We start from the raw sequence: 12033 nt of genomic DNA, 5'->3' as shown, positions 1-12033 counted from the left end.
AGGTGAACAACTACTAAAGCTTTGGACTAAGTTTTACATGTATTTTTTGGCCATTATATCAATAGATCAGGGGCCGAAAGGCAGGTATGTTTGCAATTTCTAAACTCAGGTACCAAGAAAAACTTATATGTATTGAATCATGAAACTTGGTCTAAGAATCAAGATGTTCATATGTATAAAGTAGCAAATGTATTGCGTACGTGTGTAAGCTATTTATACTTTATAACTTGATGATGCTTGCATCAATGATTGGGAAAGGACGTGATGGTTGCACGCAATAGCATTGCTTGCTTGTTATTTTGGCTTGAGAGAAGGAGTTGTTCCTGTTGTAGGCCATAAAGATCCTTGAGGATGTCAAATGTGACACTACATGGTACGTTTCTTCTCTATTACAGCCGTGGTCTAGTGCCTTGGTCTGCTAGTTTGTTTACAAAATTGTTTTGCGTGACCAAGATAAACACAAGTGCATGCACTATGCATGCACTTTGACATGTCATTGTTGAAAACCATCAGCAGCCGTTTTGTGATGGCAAGCATCATTTGGGCACTCGATTGACATGCCAAACTCTGGTATGTCAGGTAAAGCCCTCATACTCTCATTTATAAAACACACATCTATACATGCTTTATGTAATTGTATGAATGTAGCTAGAATGCTCGTTGGCCATGTCTCTTTGAGTTTGTGTGCATACATCTTAATGATGTCTAAATATGCACGCAAATGTATGTGAAGGAAATGGAATACATTTAAATACATGATGGTCAATGGAGCTACTGTTTTTTTGTCATACGGATGCATGTGTGACTTATACTACTACCACCAAAGATTATGAGTGGTCGTCCAAACATCTAGCTAGAAAGCCATTAATCATACATTGCAAACATACCTTGGGGCTACAACCCCGAGAGTACTCCCACTCCTCCTCAGTCACCTATTCTCGCCACATTGTTGTGTACTTTTCACTTGGTTGTGTAACCATCTTAAGCTCATGAATGCTGGTAGGCTCTCAAGACCCATCGGATAATGCATCGATGGTCGTCTTCCCCATCTCCACTCGCTTAGTGCTCTTTGTTGCTCTTGCTTTGCATCCTCATACTATGAAATCCTCAGTGGATTGTGAATCATGAAAAATCGATTGATCTTAGCCTCTAGATCTTTCGTCATTTTTTTTTCAACATCCAGATTGCACATCACAATCCCAGATATGCACTCATCATCTCTGGTGCACCAAAGTGTATCTTGGGCATGATCAAATCCATCTATCCACTCTCCAATCTAAACTAAGGACTCTGATACCAGCCAACCCTCTACCATGCTAACCTCCAGACCTGCCTTCTGACGCACATCTCCCTTGAGCGTTTTCATGAAACGTTCTAAAAAGAACATCCATCTAGAATGCACTATGCCTGCTATTTTCACCTCATCAACTATGTGAACAAGAAGATGCACTTGAATGGTTAGCATGGTAGTAGGAAAGTGTTTCCCAAACATGCAGGTGAGGGATAAGAGATGAAGAGAATGCATGTGCTTGAAGTGCTCTCTTTGTGGAGCGCATCGGTCTTTTTAGATCAACGATCGGACTTGTAATTGCCAAGATATTGGCCGTTAAAGATTCATCGGGGGCCGGTTCCGTACCAGTCTAGTCCACTCAACTAGTAGGCCATCTGGGAATTTTTGAGTTGTAATTGCCAAGATATTGGCGGTTAAAGATTTACCGGGGGCCGGTTCCATACCAGTCTGATCCACTCGATTAGTAGGCCATCTAGGACTTTTTGAGCAATAAAATTCACAATAATAATGCCGGTTAAGGAGCTATGAAAAGTAAACTCCGTGCTTAGCATTGATTGGAAGATATGTATATCAAATGTGGTGTCCTTTCAGAGGCACAAAAAGTTCTCGATGAGATTTTACTTAAGTTTGAAGAATGCCAAACAAGCAACTAAGGGAGTGCATCGAAGCCTTGACTGATGTGCTTGTTAAATGAGGTGCCTTTATGAAAGTACATTAAATTTTTTATGAGATTTTGTGTTCCGAATGATGTGCAAGGCGATGCTTTTCTCGATGTGCATGCCAACTGTGGTGTATTATGAGGCGGGACTACCAAGAGCCATTAATGCAAAGGGCCACCCAAAAGCCAATCAATGGTTGCCCAAGGTTGAATGGCCAAGGGCCAATGGCCGCCCATAGATAAAAGGAAAAATGTGTGTGGATGGAAAATTTTAAGAAGAAAAAGGAGAGAGATGGTGTGCAGGCAGTGGCAAGGAGCGAGATGGGGGAGAAATGGCACTCACGCTGGGCAATAGAGAGTGTGGCTGACCTCGAGCATGAAGCAAATTTTTCTCAGGGACCCATAGCGTGCCCCAATCTCGTCAGGTTTCATGCACCTCCACCCGGCCTTGCCAAATCACCAGGGATTTCAAAATGACGTGATCACACTATAATTATAGGTTAATAACAATAGAAATGCAAAATAACAAATATTTTGTTAATTGACATTCATCTTTTTTGACCTCTAGGGAGACTTGGAGACCGACTCGTAGCCCGCCGGGCTAATTAGTTGGCCCGCCGGGCCCGCCGAGCTAGTGAGTCTTCCCGACGGTCACGCCGGGTAAAGCTATTTACCCGCTGGGCCCGCTGTAGCTCAGTATGCTATCTCTTCTTTCAAGTATTATTCAAACCAAACATTATTGTTATAATCAATATCACACACAAGCGTAGTAGTGAAGCCTGAAGGGAATAAACCTCAATCTACTCAAACATGAGCAAGCAAATACAATGGTGAATCTATGTGATCAGTCCATCCCAAAAGTAGAGATATCAACCCAAAGATTCACCTTCCTACCTCCTTTCATGAATCAGTCCAGTCCAAAAAAAGAACTGATGACCCATGATTGGAGCTCTAATCGAAATAGCAAGCAAATACAGCGGTGAATCAAACATGTGATCAGTCCATCCCAAAAGTAGAGATATTGACCCAAAGATTCACCTTCCTACCTCCTTTCATGAATCAGTCCAATCCAAAAAAGAACTAATGACCCATGATTGGAGCTCTAATCGGAATAGCAAGCAAATACAGCAGTGAATCAAACATGTGATCAGTCCATCCCAAAAGTAGAGATATCGACCCAAACATTTATCTTTCCACCTCCTTTCATGAATCAGTCCAGTCCAAAAAATAACTAATGACCCATGATTGGAGCTCTAATCGGAATAGCAAGCAAATACAGCGGAGAATCAAACATGTAATCAGTCCATCCCAAAAGTAGAGATATCGACCGAAACATTCACCTTTCTATCTCTTTTCAAGAATCAGTTCAGTCCAAAAAAGAACTAATGACCCATGATAGAAGTTCTAATCAATATAGCAATCAATTTAGCAGATATAACGGTGAACCAAACATGAGATCAATCCATCCCAAATGTAGAGATACCGACCCAAAGATTCACCTTTCTACCTCCTTTCAAGAATCAGTTCAGTCCAAAAAAGAACTAATGATTCATGATCAGAGTTACATTAAGTTTTAATTTTTTTTAAAGACTATTCATTTTTTTACCTTTAGTTTTTCTTCTAAATTTTAAAGGATGACCAAATTTAGAGGAAGAGGTGATGTGATGTGATGTGAAGGTTTATATAGAGCCGCCAAATATGGAGGGGGTACACGACGGGCCCGACGGGATTCTTGCTTGTCCTGCCGGGCCCGCTGGGTTTAATATGAAACCCGGCGGGCCTGCCGGGATTGTTGGTCATCCCGCCGGTTCTACGTTTTCTACCGGTTTTCGTAGGTCATGACATTAGATATGTTATTAACATTTAACAAAATGCGTCATCGCGTAATTAAAATCCCTGCAAATCACCAAAGCCGTTCCCATGCCACGTCAATGACGGCAATGCTATTGCGAGGGGGGGGGGGGGGGGGGGTTAATTTATAGGGAGAAGGGATTTGCATGAAAGGAGGAGGGAATTAGAACGTGAGGGAGGGTGTTCTAAAGAGGAGGCAGAAAGAGAAGCAAGGACTCTAAGCACGGCTCTTTCTCTCTCGCTTTTGACCTCTAGGAGATTTTCTCTCTTTCACTCTTGGATCTAAGCAAGGAAGGAGTGGAGGAGCAATCAGGGGAGACTCTCTCCCTTTTTCTCGAAGCTTAACAGGAGGATCTCTCTCCCTTGTTCTCGAAGCTAAACAGGGAAATTTCTCTCTTGATCTCGACCTTGGCTAGGTATGCAAGAGAGTTGAAGAAGCTAGTGGGAGGGAACTTGGTCAAAGCAAGTTGAAGGGAGCTCGGTAAGCAAGGGTTCAAGAAGCTCGGAAAAAGTTAAGCAATGTTGAATCTGGGAACCCAACACAGAAGAAACTTTGATCAACAATGACAAGTTAGGTTTGGTTAATCTGTTTTGATGAATCACGGAGCCGTTAATGGCCCGGGGAAACTGTAAAGGGAGCTTAAACTCCTAAACCATCACTTGAAATAATTAACAGGTGTTGTTAACGGCATTGCTTCAATAATTGTGTGTCAATTTTGTCAGTGTTATTAGTTTTCAAGCAGTTTTTGTGGGTCATTAGCATTACCAAAAGTAAGTCATAATGCGGTGCAGAAACTCACTCAATTCCCCCCAACCATTAGCCCAGCGCACTGACCTGGCTCACGTTTCAAACCCATATCCCCGACCTCTTTTGTGAACCCGCCGTGAAACCAAGCTAAAGTGGGAGGTAAAGATGGAGATGCCAAAACAATTGAAGCAGTTTATGGACAATTTCAATTTCAATGGATTTGACAAAAATCTAGCAGTTGCAGAGTTGCCAAAAATGTTGGAATTAGTTCAGGGATGTCTGCAGGAAGCAAAAACCATGTAGATAAAAGAGGAGATTGATGATGCAGTAGAGATAGCCCTTGATGTTGTATGGGAGCAGTATCGTCTTTTTCAAGGATATGATCCAGAAGGTTTTATTGCATGTTATGAATCCAAGATGAAGAACCAAAAGGTTCCAAAAAAATTGATGATTACAGCTTTTGAAGAGGTTGTAAACTCAGACTTGAAAAAGTAGGTTTAAGGACTGGCAAAAGCATATCCCACACGGTGGTACTATTTTCCAGAAGAACTTATTTGCGAAAGCTCAAGGATTCTAGATCTAGAAATAAAGGAGATTATTGAAAGAAGACAAGTTATTTTCACTAAAGGTGAAGGGGATCACATGCAGATCCTTATTTACGATCAATTTTGGGAGCATATTTTTGCAAGGAGCAAAGCCAAAGCAAATGCATAATTGGAAGTAGCAAATTCACTTTCAAAGGAGCATATTTTGAGCAACATAGAAAAGGTAAACTATGAATTTAATACTGAAATAGAACTATATGAATTTTTTTCAAAGATTGCTCGCGTGGATGCTACCTCCAATAATCGTCCCAGTGAAGACATAGACTGTACAACAAGTGATTCACAAGCTCTTCACCTTGACATGGGTTATTCTGAAGGAGTTTATGAAGCAGATGAGCCTCTACAGGATACTAATGAAACTATCAGCACTATAGCCGACCAAGACAACATGTTGTTGCAGAGGATTGCATAAATAAAGCTATTATATACACAGTAGTTGATGAAGTGACCGCGAGATTGTGGACCCAGCACAGGATGAGCCTAAGAATTCCAATGAGCTTATGATTGCTACTAACAATATGTTTGCAGATGTTGTTATCATAGAAGAAGATTCCATAATCAATGATTTGTTGACTAGAGCTAAAGAAGATGATCATAATAGTATAGAAGGGCTTTGTGATGCGTGTACCTCTTCAGAGGGGGTGCCAAATGAGCCTTTACAGTGCTATGATGGATTGCTAAGTAACATGATGTAGATGAGGAAGTAGAGGATGATATTGATGACTATGAAGATTGTCTAGATCATGCTGATTGTGATAAGATTATTGATAGGGATTCTATATCTATGCTTATACATGGGCTGCATGAAGAGATAACTCCTACAGTTTTGATGAATGTTAATATTTTGAAGAGTTATTTTCCCGAGGATACTATGGATGAAAACTTAAAAGCTAAACCTGTTTTCCATGATCAAGGTGAAATTCCAGCAGGTACAAATTCCTTTGATGATACAAGTCCAGAGAGTCCCAAGGTTTTTTGAAATGTCTATGAAGCTAGAGGGGGTAATGATGCTAAACCATCCTTGATAGTGCAGAAAGTGCACATGGTTTTTCATTTCCTTGGACAATGTGCCAAATGTGGCTGGATTTGGATGTTATTCCTAATAATTCTTATGTCATTGATATCTTGGCTGCCAGTAAAAGTGCGTGGAATTCTTTAATGCTTTTTGGTAAGGAGCTTAAGATGCCAAAAGTTTATGGGATGTGGGTGCTGCATTATGCTTCAAGAGAAGATCTAGTATATTGCAGAGTCCATCAATGCTATGTGATATTAATGGTGTTTGATCCATAAGATTCTAAGAATATTCATAAGCAGATTCAATATGGATGGATATTGTAAACTATGCATAGTAATTGTGTGCTATTTGAACCAGGGGTAGCATATTTGCACCTGAAATTCTTGATGCTGATTGATACAGGAAATGTATGCTCATGTGGATATTATGATGTTTCGATGTGTGTAAAATTACTTATTATTCCATTTGTTCGTGGGGGCTATTGAAGGGCAAGTTGCAAATTCAAAGGATATCAGTTGTTCCTTGTAGCAAGTTGCATGATATAGGGTTTTCTTTTCTAGATTTATGCTAAGTGGAAAGAGTTTTTGGTTATGCGATCAATAAGCTTACATGGCTAGCTTCCATTTGACTTCTTTGGACAATTGATGAAGTTCTTCACATCTTTGAGTTAACCTGCTCTACCAGAACTTGAAGTAAAGGACTTGATGACCATTCCGTGTGCAGATAGACTAAGGCATACTTGAGCTTGTCAGAGTTCCCTAAAGTGAGCTTGATGGTCAAGCTGTGTGCATCATTAACTAGAGCACTCGAGTCTGACGGGGTCCATTAAATAGGTTTTCCATAATTGAATGATTTGGAGATACGGCAGATATGGTTCAAAGATTTTTCATAGGAAACTACCTAATGATTAAGCTAGAACATTGATGATAGGGTATAAGTCTTATCTTATTCTTCATATGTTTAACAGTTACGTGAGTTTGATGAGGGAAAAGAGATTAAGGTACCTATAGCAGATGCCAATTGAAGTGCAATTGGCACAGACATGAGTCTGTGCAGGTTTAGAGGGGGTGGATGTCATGCAGTTCCGCTCCCATGCTAAGAAAGATACCAGGAAGATGCACATCAAGCTTAACTGAAGCTTGCATGATTAATGATCAGTGTTCAGGGCTTGCTAACAAGCTAGTTTTACGATTAATGTATCCTAGATGCGGCTTTAAAGGGCCAACAGATGCCATAATGATTTAAAAAAGAGTATGCTTGAACTGATCACAGATGGGATCTTATGATTTAGAACTGTAGTGCTTGAAGTGCTCTACTGGGATATCGTTACGACTCGTCGATTGGAGCTATGGTGAAGAAGTATGGCAGTTTGAAGCTGAGTCCATTGTAGATCTGTACCAGATTGAGCAAGTGCAGCTGAGGGATTAGAAATAAAACAGAATGCATGGACCTAAAGTGCTAACTTTGTGGAGCCTGTTGATCTTGTCAGATCAACGATCGTAGTTCTAATTGCCAAGATATTGGCCCAATAAAGATTCACAGAGGGTTGGTTCCGTACTAGTATGGTCTGCTCAATTAGTATGCCATCTGGGAATTTTTTAGCAATAAAATTCACAATAATAATTTTGATTAAGGAGCTGAGCAAAAGCTAAGCACTCTAGTAGTGTGTAGAGATGTGATAAGTGTTGGAGCCGTTAACGGCTCGCTTAATCTTCACAGGGAGCTTAAACTCCTTAGTTTTCAATTAACTTGAGTGACAGAGTCGTTAACTACCCACCTTGGTTATCTATTAAGCTATATTCAAAGCTTTATTCAACTTATTTATGATTACGGCGATTTTCGGAGCTATCAATGTTTGTTATTCTCTCTCACACACACCTCTCACAGTGAGAGGCCCCGCGCCTTCTCAGCTCATGTTTCAAACACAAACCCCCTGAAAACAGACTATGCAAATCCTCCGATATTGCAATCCATTTGAGTGTGTGTGTGTGTGTGTGTGTGTGTGTGTGTGTGTGTGTGTGTGTGTGTGTGTGTGTGTGTGTGTGTGTGTGTGTGTGTGTGTGTGTGTGTGTGTGTGTGTGTGTGTGTGTGTGTGAGAGAGAGAGAGAGAGAGAGAGAGAGAGAGAGAGAGAGAGAGATGCAAATTACAATTTGCAAGCACCCATCCTTCCCGCCTTACCTCTTCTTTCTCCTATATGACAAAGGTAGAAGGATCAGAAATCCAGAGACTTGCGACTGACTCTGCGCAGCGGCCAATAGTGGCCTTCTACAAGCTCTCTAGGCAGGTGAACTGGGTGAATGTAGTAGCTATACTGGCTGATGAATTGGTGGACACAACACATGGGGCAACCATGCCTTTTTTCCTTGGAAAACTCACTGACTCAATCCATCACTTTTTTGACTCTGATCGTATGGTCAAGCAAGTCTCCAAGGTAAGTAATACCTAGCCCATTCTATTGATTTCCTACTATTCCTATCCAGTCCTTGTGCTAGTAGAATCAATCACAACAAGGCAAAGGAATGACATTGAAAGGCTTGGGATATATCTCAAATTATGTGTTCGTTTCTTTGATTTTCTTTCTAGTGTTCCAACATTCTTGTTGATGAACAACTTCATTGAAGCTTACTCAAGCAAAGAGCTTGAATGAGTGATTGAGAGTTTACATTGTCTTTAGTATTGATGCCATGAAGCGATCTTATATTTATCCTCTCAGTTGAAACATTTCCCTTTGGTGAATATTTGCAACATGCACTCTATTTTGTCTACCCGAGCTTCGTGCAGATTGGGACTGACGTTCTATCATAATTATCCAAAACTACTCATGTTTAATCTAAGTGCGAATGAGAACGTAGACTAACCAGTCTATCTAGGAGTACAATTTATTTGATAAAGAAATAGAGACATCCCGTTGTGTACTGCAGAGGTGTCAATGTCGATGTTCACTAAAGAAAGACAAGTTGCACGATTAAGGATATGCTATATGAAAGATTTACTTTCACAACATGTGGGCTTCTTTGACACTAGTATATCTACCGGTAAGTCGTAGCTGGCATTGAAGGTGATACCACTCTTGTCCTACAGGCGATTGGATCTAATGTTCAAATTTCTAGCTTCTTATTTTCCTTGCAAATATTGCAAAAGGACAATTCACAATGTCAACATCTGTCACCTCAACATTCTTTTTAGTGTCTTTTTTATAGACATGGAACTTGTTCCATCACTTGGGTCAATTTGTGTGCGGTATGGTGGTTGAATTTCTCTCTATGTGACAGTTATCTTTGGTCACTCTGGCCATGCGGCCAGTCATTGTGATGGCTTGAGTATTTTGCCCCTATATGATGATTGGAATCTCTGTTAGAAGCCAAGGAGCATACTCATGAACGTCGAAAGTGGCTTTCAAGGTTAAAACCTTTATTACGCTAGTGCGTGTATCAAGGATGTGTTCCCTTGCCTGCTTTTTCAAGGTACATATATATCTCTTGCAGGTTATTGCACAAATGAGGTCAGTGTACTCTTTTGTTGGAGAGAAAAAAGCATTTCAATCCTATTTAGACGCTTTGCAATCTATCAAGAAGGTGAAGATGAAAGTTGTGTTTTCCGAGAGGTTTGGAATAGGATTACTATATGGAATGGCCTTCAATGTTTCAATTATGCATCGTATATTGCATTTGCCTTATTGCCATATGTAGTATGCATGGACAGATCGGGGAACTACTGGCAAAACCATTAGTGTCGCCCTTGCACTGCCTAATATTGATGTGTCCTTCACTGCTTGCCAAGCTCATTTGGGTGCTATCTATTTTTAGTATAAGCAAGGTGAACAACTACTAAAGCTTTGGATTGAGTTTTCCATGTATTTTGTGGCCATTATTTCAATAGATCAGGGGCTGAAAGGCACGTAAGTTATTTCTTAACTCAAGTAGCAAGAAAACCTTATATGTATTGAATCATGAAACTTGGTCTGAGCATCAAGATGTACATATGTATAAAGTAGCAAATGTATTGCGTAAGTGTGTAAGCTATTTGTAATTTATAAATTGATGCTGCTTGCATCAATGATTGGAAAAGGACGTGATGGTTGCACACAATAGCATTTCTTGCTTATTATTTTGGCTTGAGAGAAGGACCTGTTCTAGTTGTAGGCCATAAGGATCCTTGAGGATGTCAAATGTGATGCTACATGGTACGTTTCTTCTCTATTACAGCCGTGGCCTAGTGCCTTGGTCTGCTAGTTTGTGTACAAAATTGTTTTGTGTGACCAAGATAAACACAAGTGCATGAATTGTGCATGCACTTTGACATGACATTGTTGAAAACCATCAGCAGCCGTTTTGTGATGACAAGCATCATTTGGGCACTCAATTGACATGCCTAACTTTGGTATGTCAGGTAATGCCCTCATACTCTCATTTATAAAACACACATCTATACATGCTTTATGTAATTGTATGAATGTAGCTAGAATGCTCGTTGGCCATGTCTCTTTGAGTTGTGTGCATACATCTTAATGGTGGCTAAATATGCACGTAAATGTATGTGAAGGAAATGGAATACATTTAAATACATAATGGTCAATGGAGCTACTTTTTTTTTGTCATATGGATGCATGTGTATGACTTATACTACAACCAGCAAAGATTATGAGTGGTTGTCCAAACATCTAGCTAGAAAGTCATTAATCGTACATTGCAAACCTACCTTGGGGCTGCAACCCCGTGAGTACTCCCACTCCTCCTCAGTCACCTATTCTCGCCACATTGTTGTACTTTTCAGTTGGTTGTGTAACCATCTTAATCTCATGAATGTTGGTATGCTCTCAAGACCCGCCTGATAATGCATCGGTGGTCGTCTTCCCCATCTCCACTTGCTTCGTGCTCTTTGTTGCTCTTGCTTTGCATCCTCGTACTATGAAATCCACTTTTGCATCAGTGGATTGTGAAGCGTGCAAAATCGATTGATCTTTGCCTCTACATCTTCCGTCATTTTTTTTTCAACATCCAGATTGCACATCACAATCCCAGATATGCACTCATCATCTCTGGTGCACCAAAGTGTATCTTGGGCATGATCAAATCCATCTATCCACTCTCCAATCTAAACTAAGGACTCTGATACCAGCCATCCCTCTACCATGCTAACCTCCGGACGTGCCTTCTGACGCACATCTCCCTTGAGCGTTTTCATGAAACGTTCTAAAAAGAACATCCATCTGGAATGCACTATGCCTGCTATTTCCACCTCATCAACTATGTGAACAAGAAGATGCACTTGAATGGTTAGCATGGTAGTAGGAAAGTGTTTCTCAAACATGCAAACAACCTCCGCAGCATTTAGTTTGGCGGATGGTATGGAGCCTACATGGATCTCCTTTTGGAAGATCCATTGCACCAACTTTGTGACGTTGTGCAGCTCCGCTCCCATGATAAGAAAGATACCAGAAAGATGCACATCGAGCTTAATTGAAGCTTACCTGATTCATGATCAGTGTTCAGGGCTTGCTAACAAGCTAGTTTTACAATTAATGTATGCCAAATGGGCTTTAATGAAAGGGCTAACAGATTACTTAATGATGTTAAAAAAGAGTATGTTTGAAGTGAGAACAGATGGGAGTTTATGATCTAGAACTATCTTTACGGCTCGTCGATTGGAGCTATGATGAAGAAGTTATAGCAGTTTGAAGTTGAGTCAATTGCATATTTGTATCGGATTGGGTTAGTGCATGTGAGGGATAAGAGATGAAGAGAATGCATGCGCTTGAAGTTCTCACTTTGTGGAGCGCATCGGTCTTTTCAGATCAACGATTGGAGTTCTAATTGCCAAGATATTGGTTGTTAAAGATTCACCGGGGGGGAGCCGGTTCCATA

The 12033-nt window shown here is 40.5% G+C and overlaps 1 pseudogene; it reads left to right on the top strand.

Moving 5' to 3' along the window:
* Window positions 1-8363: 8363 nt before the first annotated feature.
* Window positions 8364-9858, top strand: LOC147439891 (ABC transporter B family member 19-like; annotated as a pseudogene).
* The last annotated feature ends 2175 nt before the right edge of the window (window positions 9859-12033 follow it).

The sequence above is a fragment of the Adiantum capillus-veneris genome, chromosome 16 (genome assembly GCF_014529385.1).
Source record: "Adiantum capillus-veneris isolate H3 chromosome 16, ASM1452938v2, whole genome shotgun sequence".
In the NCBI taxonomy this organism is placed as follows: Eukaryota; Viridiplantae; Streptophyta; class Polypodiopsida; order Polypodiales; family Pteridaceae; genus Adiantum; species Adiantum capillus-veneris.
The sequence above is the reverse complement of the archived record's forward strand: the minus strand, read 5'-3'. Positions and strand labels throughout refer to the sequence as shown.